Source organism: Meleagris gallopavo, chromosome 5 (genome assembly GCF_000146605.3).
Source record: "Meleagris gallopavo isolate NT-WF06-2002-E0010 breed Aviagen turkey brand Nicholas breeding stock chromosome 5, Turkey_5.1, whole genome shotgun sequence".
Classification (NCBI taxonomy): domain Eukaryota; kingdom Metazoa; phylum Chordata; class Aves; order Galliformes; family Phasianidae; genus Meleagris; species Meleagris gallopavo.
In genome coordinates this window covers 1746895-1759270 of record NC_015015.2, presented here as the reverse complement: position 1 = coordinate 1759270, position 12376 = coordinate 1746895, and the positions used below count along the sequence as shown (strand labels likewise).

Below are 12376 nucleotides of genomic sequence, written 5' to 3'. Positions count from 1 at the left end.
GGAAGTCACTCACCCTGTCCTGGGCTCACAAGATGAACTCCAATGGAGCGGATTCCAGAGAGATCCTTCCCCACTGGCAGTCAGCTCTTAAATGGCTCTAGGAGAGGTGCAGCCAGGCTCCACCCCTTCCTGCAGCACAGGTGATTTGCCTTCACCTGTGCTCCCCTGGCTGCTTCAGGCCGTGATTCAGCAGCCCCATACAATGTTACAAAATTTTATTTGCAGATTTCATAAAATGAAATGGAGAAAACTCAATCAAGGCCACAACTCCACCTTGTTTTCTCTTGTGTAACAACAGAGTGTGATTACTTTCTTTTCAAATTCTAAGCATTTTTTATTAATAAACGTCAATTTAAATTGGTTTGCTTCAGTGTGCAAGTCAAATTAGAATTGGTAAGCTTGTCCTTACCTAGCATCTCTGAGCTAGTTATCTCAAAACTGTTTTCTGCTTACCTTCTTTTGTTCTCATGAAACAGCTGTTTTGAAAAGAGAATGAGTACTTACAAGTTTGATACCATCACTGGTCTTATCCACTATCCTAATTCTCACACGCTTATATATCAGGCTCTCCTTCATGACAATGTGCAAAAAACACACACAAAAAAGTGCAGTTAGAGACCACAAAAGTGTTCTGTCACATCTACTCAATAAATGGATGCCACTTGGTAAACTGAAGTGAGATGAGTTTTCTCATATTAACTTCCTGATGTTAAAACGTAACACCTTTCTGCTGCTCCTCAATTTTGAGAAACCAATGTACCTTCACTACAAGAGGGACCAAAGCCAGTTTTCTCATATAGTACAGCTTTACAATTAACAGGAGGGGGAAAAGATTGCACTACCTTCAGAGCTCGGATCTCTTCCATTACTGACATTTCTTTTGCTTCTGCCTTTTTCCAGCTGTTTACATCTTTGTGTTTCTACTCTTTCTTCCTCAATCCTCAAGTCTTATCTTGCATCCTCCGTTCATATCAAACTTATGTTCTCAGTCAGCCCCCAGTGTTCCTCCATTTGTCCTGTCCCAAACAGTTTGGTTTTTTGCTCCACTACTTTCTGTCCTTTTAAGTACTGGCATATGTTCTTTCTGCTCTAATATCTGCTTTAACTTCTCAGAGCTAAACATTTTGCAAAGCTCAGAGATTTCCCACAGGGTTGCATTGCACAGGCACCAGTCTGCTTGTGCTTGTAACTAAAAAAAAATAAAGAGTTCAGACATCACTTACTGCTTGGGGAAACGGTATGTAAAAACAGGCTGAAAAGGACTGGAAAGCATATTCATTTTTTCTATGCAAATGACCAGAACACATCTTTTTGTTAGATATGGTGCTAACTGGAGATTAAAGACAGATGTGAAAATATTTAATACTTGCTTGTACTAACCCAGTGGTATCCTTTTAAAAAATAAGTTTCCATTTTCTGATGCTTTCAACTATTACTAAAAACTCAGTGCTGAGATCCAAAACCGCACTGAAGACAATCTGTGAAATGCAAGTCTGACCTAAGTCTAGCAGACTCACTCTGATCCAAGAGCAGTACAGGGCAACCATATTTCACTTCACAAAATTAGTTTCCCTCTCCTTCAGCACAGAACCACCAAAAGAATGAAACACTGTGTCAAGTCCAAGTTACCTCATGGGAACAAACACTGCACAAAGCCAAGGCTTCAGTGTACTCCACTGAATTATAACACTCCAAAGAGTTTGTGGCTACTAAAACAAAACAAAACAAAACAAAAAACATTCTGAAACACAAAAATCTTGGTCATAAGAAATTCTCCTGAGACAAACACTGTGCTTCCATTGCATACTGCTCACATAAGAAGGCATGGATCTGAGATACAGTAAGGCTATACACTGGAATGCGCAGCCTCTTTGACTTTTGAGAAGGTTCAGGTCTTGAGTCCAAACTAAAAACATTTCTACAACTCAGTGCCAGCCAGATGAATGCATAGTAATATCGTAACAATTCCAATTAAAAAATGTGCAGGATGTAAAATTGACAAATTAGCCCTTTGATGGACAAATTAGCTGAGAATGGGCATAGCCCTCAAAATATATTTGCTGAACTATGTTTCAGACAGGTTTCCTAATATCTGTTTGACTGTAACAACAGAACAACATAACTCTTGGTGGATTTGTTTGTTTGTTTTTAAATACAGCAATTGGCACAGAAACTATAGACTATAAATGTAGCTCCTGGATGCCAGATTAATTACAAAATAACAATAAAAACAAAGTTACTGAAGAAAACTGTAAGAACTTGGACAAAGTATTCCATTTGGTCTCACTAGCTAGATCCAATCTACTGGATAAGGCAGTATTTCTAAGCTCCTAGGTTTGAACGTCCAACTCAAGGACAATCTGAGTTATAGAGGCAAAATTTAATTGTTGACAGCCTTCTGTTTTTAGCATTTCCCTTCTGCTCCAAATGCCTTCAAATTCCCCAAGATAGAACTCCAAAGCATGCAATACATGAACCATTAGGTATAACCACTGTATTTGGATTTTTCTTGTGCAGCACCTTGGTTATCTAAAAAAACACATTCTGATTTGTGATTCAATAAAAGAGTAAATAATATAGGATAAGATACTGGCATCACGAATCTCACTGACCACTGCATGTTGCTTAGAATGAACTAGAAACTTTACTCTTAACAGAGTATTCTTAACTTAAACTTTACTCTTAAGCTGCCTTAAAAAAAAAAAAGAGACAAAAAAAGAGAGGAAGAGAAGAAGAAAGAGAGAAAGAGAGAGAGAGGGAGAAAGGGAAAAGGGAGAATGGGAGAAAGAAAAGGGAATTAGGATTGCATAGACTATTAATGCTGGCCATAAAACTGAAAAACCACTCAATTAAAACCACCTTATATTCTAGAAAGTCCAGCAAGTGCATGTGCATCTGCCAATGGACAGTAAGATCGGCTGTTGGAGTGTCTATTGCCCTTCTTAGATTTTGCACCTGCACATGAATTACGTTTTCAGTAGGACATTTGTACAAAGCCAACAAGTATATGCTATTCTAAGGACTTTTCCAAGGAGACTAGTTTTTCAAAATTCCTGGAAAACATCATAAACTAAGCAAATTCATGCTTACCATTTAGAATGAGAATAGTGAAGGGACAAAAAAAATCTCCCACTTATTCTAATACAGTAGCATAAAGAGGCTGCATGAACATAAATACACATAAGATATGAAATAAAAGAAAGCAGTATAAACACAATTAACGTAGAAATTAAAGGAAAAGACTATTACACAAAAGGAAAACAGTATTCTGGGCACAATGCATTTAAGTGAATAAATAAGGAAATAATCCAGTGGTATGTTTATATACTTAAAATGACATGAATTCAAGCTGACAAATGGCCCAAATGTTCATCTTGTATAGCTGGAGGATAATAAAGCCAGGAAAACAAACCAAAGCAAAGAAAGGAGAATATTTGTTTCAAATATCTGAGATACCAGCTTTTCAACTCTCCCTCCATAATCCTGAGAAGTCTTTCATTAGAACACTTCACAGCTAGTGTCATTACCCAGTTATGAACTATGCTGTAAGTAAAATTAATCGAGGAAGCTCTGTGCTATGCACATACCTTTAAGCACAAGTGTAGGCTCTAGAAGCTGTTCCTATCTTCTGGATTAGTCTCTTTCAAACTGATCCAGATATGGCAGAAGCTTCCACACATTCCAACAGATCCTCAGTCTGGACAAAGAACACAGCGAGCACTCTGGATAATGTTCTTGGCCTGCAATGTAGACAAGACCTCCATTATCCATGCACAGTGTTGGTATTCAGACAGTTTATCACATGCTTGTAACTGAGGTTGTAAGTGCTGGGAATAGGGAAAGTGTTGTACTTTTCAGGTTTCAGAAGAATGGCCACCTTCAACATCCTCAACCAAGAGTCGATGACAAAAAATCCCGGAGTACAATTTGAGAGCAAATGTTGAGTCAAGTTGACTCTACAATGGCACACCAACAGCATGCTGCCTCTGCCCAAGCAGAAAAAAAGCAACCAAGCAGCAAGAAAAATGCCTCATCAAAACTACTTACAATGCAAGACAGTACAAATGAAAACATGAGTCAAATATTAATTCCAAAAGGCAACTGTTTCTTTAAAAATAAAAACTGGGAAAGTACAAGCAGTTCTGTTTAAAGCAATCAGTGGTTATGTTACCATGTGTCAACAGCTTATGGGCTGGTTCGGCCCGGATCCGTGACTAGCGGGGCGGAGGGATCCGTGGATCCAAGCCTCCGGAAAAGGGGGAAGCAGGGGACCCCAAAATAATTGAAAACAGCAGCAATAATCTGAGGTGAAACAAACTAATTTACTAAATATAGTATCAGCAGAATATAATGAGAGAGAGAGAGTGTGTCTGAAAGGTCTCACCACAGCACTAAGGTGAGAAGTGCAGTCAGGTTGAGCTGATGAAGAAAAGCAGATGGAGAAGAGAACATCAGGTGACCTTGCCGGGAGTTCTATCTCCTCGCTGACCACAAAGCCCCCTGGGGAAATGTAGCTCTTCTTCTCCTCCGGACAGGCACCTGGAACTTGAGCATCAGCAGCCAAACCCCCAGTGCGTTACATGATGTTATGATGTGGAATACTGATAACCAAAAATCATCAAACCGTGACACCGTGGAAAATCTACAATTATGTATAGCTGAGTGGATATCAGCTGGACAAGCAGATCAAGGGAATATTTTTGTTCAAGAATGGGAATATGAAGTTTTGATGCAACGCTACCAGTCAAAATCAGAACTGCTCTTTGTAATTCAAGATTGTATGAGGCAAATTTCAGGAGCAGAATTAACCTCAAGACAAAATGAAATTGTTGTTTCTCTGGAATTTCAGTCCCCACTGACCATGTTTCTATTGGCTATGCAAAAACATGGGATACTTGCTATCATAACCAACCATAGATGGCTTCAGAACCACAACTTAACTCAGCAAACGTAACGGAAGTCACCAACAAGAATAAATATCTTTCTGCTGGGTACAAGCAGAGAGAGAGAAGAGTATCCTCACCCACAAAGAATATATTAGGGATCCATTCGTAGAAAAATAGCACAGAGCAGGAGAAATCTCCTTGTGACACTTGGGAACACCTTGGATCATATCCCAATTTTTGCTATGGAATGCAATGCATTAAAAAAAAAAGTTGAGAAATGCTGACTGCCCCACATTAATGGAGCATTAACATAGTCAGCTGACTTAATAAAAATTGGTGCCAACAATCAAGGTGAGACTACACTGGAAAGTACAAAGCAATTGTCTAAGAATGACATGCAGTTGTTCCCAAGAAAAAAATAAAGAGAAGTCCTGAACGGTTCAGTCCTAAAAAGTTCTCAAAAATTTACTTAACTACTGAAGTGCAGAAAAACTGAAGATTCTCCAAACAATAAATTATATAAACAGTGAAATAATGTATTTTTCCACAGTAGCCACGTTAATAGATCATGATGAATTTATGTTACTGGCACACATGAAACAAAACCTTTGAAATACAATGGTGACAATGACTTCTTAGAAGATGACAAGGGATGATTACACCAGACATTCTTGGCAGCAATAGAATTTGGTCAGCAAACAACCAGACAACTTAAATGCTGTGATTATCTTCAGGAGAGACTGAGGAATAACCTCAAGAGAAAATCATACAGATAGAATTATAGCAGGTCATTACTGTACAGCTAGCAGGCGATGCACTCAGAGAAAAACTTAAAAACAAAACTTGAAATTGGCAATGAAAAGAGAATATTAAGACATAAACAGATCCCAGCTGGTGGTACAAGCTGCCTTAACAATCGTATTACCCTATTTATTTTTTTCTTAAGTTTTTTTTTTTTCCTCCAGTTATATTGCCTAACACAGTATGTCATAGTTTTACACTATTTTTTGAAAATTAAGAACCACTGCAGTTAGCCTGTGACTATTTGCTGGTACGTATGAACAGGCCCACCACTTGCAGCCAAACAAGTATGCCATTTTCTCTCCAAATACATTACAATGCACGAAATCCACTGTGCTGTTAAGTCATCAGTTTGTCACAAAGCTGTAAAACTGCTGGACACTGTAACTGTTTCCCACAGTTAAAGACATACACATACCCAAATCACTTTCTAACGTGCAAACAGAAAGGATATAAATAAACTTGATTTTGGTAAAGCTTTCATGGAACAGATGCCTCATTTCTATGTATAAGGATTTCAAGGAACAGTGGTGATTCCCACAGCTACAGTTTTTAAAAAGGAGAAACACCATTGTACAATGAGGGATGGAGCAGAATGCTTTAGAACTGAATTATACAGCCATAGAATTTTGTGCAGAACCCAATCCGTGCAAGAGAAGAGCAGTGAAAAAACTAAGCTCACAGGCACTTGCTGTTTGGTTTGATACATACAACCAGCTGCACTCAGCGTTTTATCATCAAGGCTTCACGTTTGATAAGAAGTTTTGCAACACTAACAGTTATATGTAAGAATCAGGTTCTGACATTCCTTGCACTCTAGGACTTGCTGTTCCACAAATGTAACTTAGGAAGGGTGGCAGAACTAATTTGTTAGGAGCAGCCAGATTAGAAGTAGATGTATTCTTGCAGTAGGTTCTGACTAAAGCAACATGCCGTAAGTAAAAACCTTCTCACATGAATTACACCAATACAGCAGCAACAATAAAACCTTGCACAGCTGCTCCCAGGGATATAAGTCTACTCTGAGACTTGTTAGGTGCTTTTCACTTGGCGACCGAAATGCTTTAGAATTTCAGCAAGTCATCCAGCTTCACTGTCATTTTTCTGACTATAATTAAATGATGATAATGACTGGGACTTCCTCAGTAAAATGACAAATTGCTGAATATAAAGAATGAAGAAGCATACTTTTAAAAATATACCTACCTTTTTAAAATATACCTATCCTCAGCAGCAGAAAAACTTTCACACCAGTGTAACCATGTCAACAGAATAAAACTTTTCCTCGCACACAAATATTACAAGAAAAATTCCCGCTTTTACAGATAGCATCACAGAGTAAGAATTTCCAGAAAACAGCCAATGATCACTGCTAGCAGTTTGTGCCTAGTTTCAAAAAACAGGATTTAACTACAATCCTCGTGAATGATCCAAATCTGGTGGCAGCTGTACAACCAACACTCACATCTGAATGCTGATCCATGCATTTCTTCTCCTGAACTTTGGTATTCAATTAAGGGAGCCTTACAGTTTGTTCTGCATTTCTTTTACTGCGTTGGGCAGAGTAAAAGAAATTCAGAATAATCATGAATCAAGCCCTACTGTTTAATAGGAACCAATCATACCAGCCTTCCTAGAACAATGTATGACCTGCAAGCTCACACTTGCATTCAGAAATAATGCCCATTTGTGGGCATGCATTCATTATTTATTTGCTTTCTCAAGCATGAGAGCACGCTGGAAAGAAGTAACAGATAGATAGGTTCATGCTACAGCATGAACCAATGTGAAAAGAGTTGTTTCTTCATTCGTATTCAGTTTGCCTACTGTCAGATTAACAACCTTCCATTTCCATCAGTCCAAACATGGAGAGTACATTTTTCTTAGCAAAGGTCAAATTCTAAATTCTTTGAACATCTTAGCCTGTTACCAGTGAGTAAGCACTAACCGGACTTAGTTCTGTGCATGTCTTGCTTGCTCTCTGAAGAGACTGAAAAGAGACTACATCTGTTTACTTTTCCTAACATAAAGACCAAATGTCCCTGCTTCCTGAATCAGAAGTAAATTCAGAACCTTTACAGAAGGGTAAAGAAAACTTCCACTGAAAATCACCACCACATAAGACACAAAACTCAGAGCAAAATGGTACCTACTGGGGCTTTCTCGTGAGACACAAACCTGACAGAGAGATGCTGTACAGCTTCCTGAGGACAGCAGACATCCATGTTTCAAAGCACGTTCTCTTCAGCCCTGAAGCGAAGACCAGGGTGATGCATTCGTTGCTACGTCAACTGTGAAGCTGCTCAAACACAAGGAGCAGATTGGAAGCAGCAGCCCAAATCCTGCTGAACATGAGAAAGAAAGATCTCACTGAGTAGACAGAACTTTTCAAGACATAAATTCACAAAGGATACCAAGAGATCAACCTACAAAGGGCAAAAGATTTCCAAAGAGGCATCCCAATATCAAATGCAATTAAAGTAAATGATTCTCAATTGTTATACATCAAGCAATGAGTAGATGTTAGGTTTTGTTAGACTGACAGAGCAGAAATACATGATCCTAAAAATACACAAACACTCAGTTGCGGGCCGAAATTTAAATCTAAATTTTGGAAATAATCAATAATCTTCATAATATTGCCAGAATAAAATAACAATGACACACATCCAGGCTGGAAGGTGATTAAATCCAGTATTTAAAGGGGGTCTACAGAAACAACAGGGAGAGGCTCTTTAGTAAACTCTGCTGTGACAGGAAAAAGAGTAAGAGTTTTTAAACTAGAAGAGAGTGGATTAGGATTAGATGCAAGGAAGAATGTTTACTCAGAGGGTGGGGAGGCACTGGCATAGGCTGCCCGGAGAAGCTGTGGATGCCCCATCTCTGAGCCTGGATGGAGCCTTGGGAGCCTGAGCTGATGGGAGGTGTCCTGGCCCACAGCACAGTACTGGAACTGGGTGAGCTTTCATATCCCTTCCAACACAACCCTTTCTATGTACACTTTTACATGCAGTTTTACAAAATAACTATGATTACAGAGTTACAGCGTAATATGTTAAAAGACAGCCCAAACCACTTTTTAAGATCTTCTAAAATTATTTTAAGCTTTATGGTGATATTCAGACTTCCGTCAGCTTTAAGATTTGGTGTGAAAGAAACAGTTCTGCTGTGGACAAGTCATTAGTTCATGACCCTCAGTTCACACCCAGCACACACCCAGCATCATATTTTTCAGAAAATAATAAGGAGAAGTCATTATGTGCTAGGGCTACCTATCTGCACTTCTCTTTAAGGTTCAGTGAGTGTCTTTATGTGCTTATTTAATAGAATGGCCTGGGTTGGAAAGGACCACAATGATCATCCAGTTTCAATCCCCTTGCTACATGCAGGATTGCCAACCACCAGACCAGGTTGCCCAGAGCCACATCCAGCCTGGCCTTGAATGCATCCAGGGATGGGGCATCCACAACCTCCTTGGGCAACCTGTTCCAGTGCATCGTCACCCTTTAGGTGAAAAAATCCTTCCTAATATCTAACCTAAACCTCCCGTCTCAGTTTCAAACCATTCCCCCTTGTCCTATCACTATCCACCCTCGTAAACAGCCGTTCCCCCTCCTGTCTATATGCTCCCTTCAAGTACTGGAAGACCACAATGAGGTCTCCCCAGAGCCTTCTCTTCTCCAAGCTAAACAAGCCCAGTTCCCTCAACTATTCTTCATAGGAAAGGTGCTCCAGCCCTCTGATCATCTCAGTGTCCTCCTCTGGACCCGCTCCAAGAGCTCCACATCCCTCCTGTGCTGGTGGCCCCAGGCCTGGACGCAGGGAACGATCACCTCCCTCTCCCTGCTGGCCACCCCTTTTTTAATGCAGCCCAGAACACAGCTGGCCTTCCGGGCTGCAGGCGCACACTGCTGGCTCATGTCCAGCTTCTCGTCCATCAGGAGCCCCAAGTCCTCCTCCGCAGGGCTGCTCTCAAGGAGATCTCCCATTTTGCATAAACATCTGGGACTGCCCTGACCCAAGTGCAGCACCCTGCACTTGGCCTCATGTGCTTGTATTCAAGTTTGTGTGGGCAAAAGGGAGAAATCAACACTTTTATTTGTAATTAAATATAATTATGTAGGTATTGTGGAAATGAAACTTCACCTCCTATGGACAACATATATTCAATGGCAACAAAATACAACCTCTCAGGTCCTTTCCTTTCATCCTTCCCTAACCTAACTTTGCTCTTGTTTCACAACCAGCATTCAAACAGAATATTATTTACTCCCAGAAAGAATGAAGTCCCCGTGTCTCCTCAGCTGGGCATCCCCACAGTATCAGGGAGTTTACAAAGCATAACCAGCAGCACCAGCAGAACTGTGTCTAACGAATCATACTTACTCCAACCACATCTTAGGATTTACTCAAAATTTGTCACTTGCTTTCTTCCATATTTTTTTTGTTTTGGTTTTTCAGCATCAAGAGCATAGGAACTTGCTGTAAGTCTTGCCTTTCCTTCCCTAGCTCTCACATCCACACTCTTTGTGAGCCTCCCTAGCGCTAACGCAGCTTCAAAGGCTCAGAGCTGCACCTCACACAGGGCTTCATCCCTTCACGCCCAGTTTGCTCATGCACTCCTTCATAGACAAGCTTTCTTTTCTATTTACGCCAAAGTGCCTTCTATCAAATCCAACGCCTTATTTCTTCCTCCTGCCTTGCTACAATCACTCACAGCAACTCTGACTGAACATATTTGAAGGAGCACATGAGCACACTTCATAAGAAAACTCAAAGAAGAACCCAGAACAGGCAATACTTGTGCTACCAAGTGCCCTGACACAGGAGCTGAGCAGCACACAGCTGTGTTTGCCTAAAGACTCTAAAGAGAACAAACACCAGTTGTGGTTGTGACAAAATTATGTAACCTGAATTAGGACTTTCTCCTTATCAAATAGGCCAAATATAATGATATGCAAATTTTATTTTCATGTAATGTTCACGTTAAAGAGAGATGCAAAACCTAAAATTCCAAACAGTGTTCCTGGAGGGGAAAAAAAAAGCAAAAGACTGACTTTCTGTGCAGGGTACCGTTCAGTTAGGCAGATGAAAGCTAGCGTGACCAGTCAAAGCCAGTCTGACTGCACGGATGGCAGACTTGCTGTAATAAACAGGTGGGAGCCTGAACTGTGACTCTAACCCTACACAGTCAGCCTCACAGGTCAACACCAACACTGGAAAGGGGAAATCACACGCCTCACTGCACTTCCTATATTTATCTACTACAAATTGATGTCACAACCTGTACCTCAAATACCTCCTCTCATGAATTATTCCCTTTCATTAACTCCACGCATCTCCTAAGCAGCACAAGTCAGCAGAGGAAGCCTTATCACCCGCTCTGAACGATCGCACTTGACATTCCCTCTGTCATCATTAAGGCAACGTATGACTCAAGAATTTACAACAGCCTTCTCTTAACAGTCAGATACACAGCCTACATCCTGCTAGTGTCACACTAGGATTAAAGCTTTATATTCCAGTGCACTCCCTGGAGTGCTGCCTGGATACCTCCTGACGTAAGCTTAAAATCTGGTTTCACCTCCATAGCCCTTTCCTTATTTACAACTATTCTTCTACCCATCCCCAATGCTGCGACAAAAAGTTAGGCGAAAAGTCACCCCAAATAACAATCTTGTGTTTTAAAAGGATACAGCCAAAAGAAGATTGCGTACTGTTAACTACTTTGTCTTAAATTGGCTATGTATTTCAAGCCTTCTGCCCTTAAGGCATGTTTAGTGCCCTTTTAAGGCTTGGCTAGTACCAAATCCAACATTCCAATCTTGTTTCTGACGGAATAAGAAAGAAAAGCTATTTGAATCACAATTTGGCCACCTAGGTCTACTCCCAAACATTTATAATGAAGGAAGACTGGCTCCTGTTGCTGCCCCAGCTCAGCCCCAAACCACCTGTTCGTTTATGCTCAGCTGTTTCCCTAACAGCCCACTTAAGGCGAGCAGTACAGCACTGCTGGCTGTTCTGTTACTGACACCTGCTTGTGGGGCTTAAGTTTTCCACTATGCCCTCCTGCATTTGCTGCAACTGTACTTCATCTTTCTTGTTCTTACCATCCACCCCAAGTCTCTTGAGAGCCAGTGTGTAATTACTTAGTCATAAATAACCAGGGAAGGAGACCAAAAGCTTCTGGAGCGATGAACTGGCATTACTCGCTTGTAGCTCACGCTGCTGGGCTGTGCTACGGGCAATGCTGGAGCAGAACTGTGTACGGCATGATCTTGCAGATACCTCTGTCTCATTGTAGGGTAACTACAGTGCACAGCAGCAACAGGTAGGGCGGCTCAGAGCCCGGTAACCACACAACCCGATACGGGCGGCCGCCACAGCGCTGACTGGAAAAGCCCAACGGTCGCGCCTCGCGCTCAGCCCCGCAGCGTGCAAAAAGCGCAACAACCCGCACAAACGCCGCCCCGCGCAGCACGCGGGAAGCGCGTGACCGTGCCTAGCCACGCGACTTCCGCCCGCCCGGTGCACGCCCAACTGGAAGTGCTGCTCCGTGTGTTCCGGCGGTTCCGCCGCTCTATGGTAGCTGGCGGGAGGCACGGTCGATGTCTGCTATCGGCAGCGCTGCTGTAGCCGGGGCCGCGCGGAAGCCGGGTGCGGGGGTCCCGGCGCAGAGGCGGAGGAAA

At 41.5% G+C, this 12376-nt stretch overlaps 1 non-coding gene across 1 annotated transcript; it reads right to left on the bottom strand.

Moving 5' to 3' along the window:
- Positions 1 to 3569: 3569 nt before the first annotated feature.
- Positions 3570 to 12320, bottom strand: LOC100547011. The gene is made up of 3 exons (XR_004159791.1): positions 11976 to 12320; positions 7866 to 8032; positions 3570 to 3740 (listed from the first exon to the last, which is right to left on the bottom strand). It is a non-coding gene; the product is annotated as an uncharacterized LOC100547011 (transcript).
- Between the last annotated feature and the right edge of the window lie 56 nt (positions 12321 to 12376).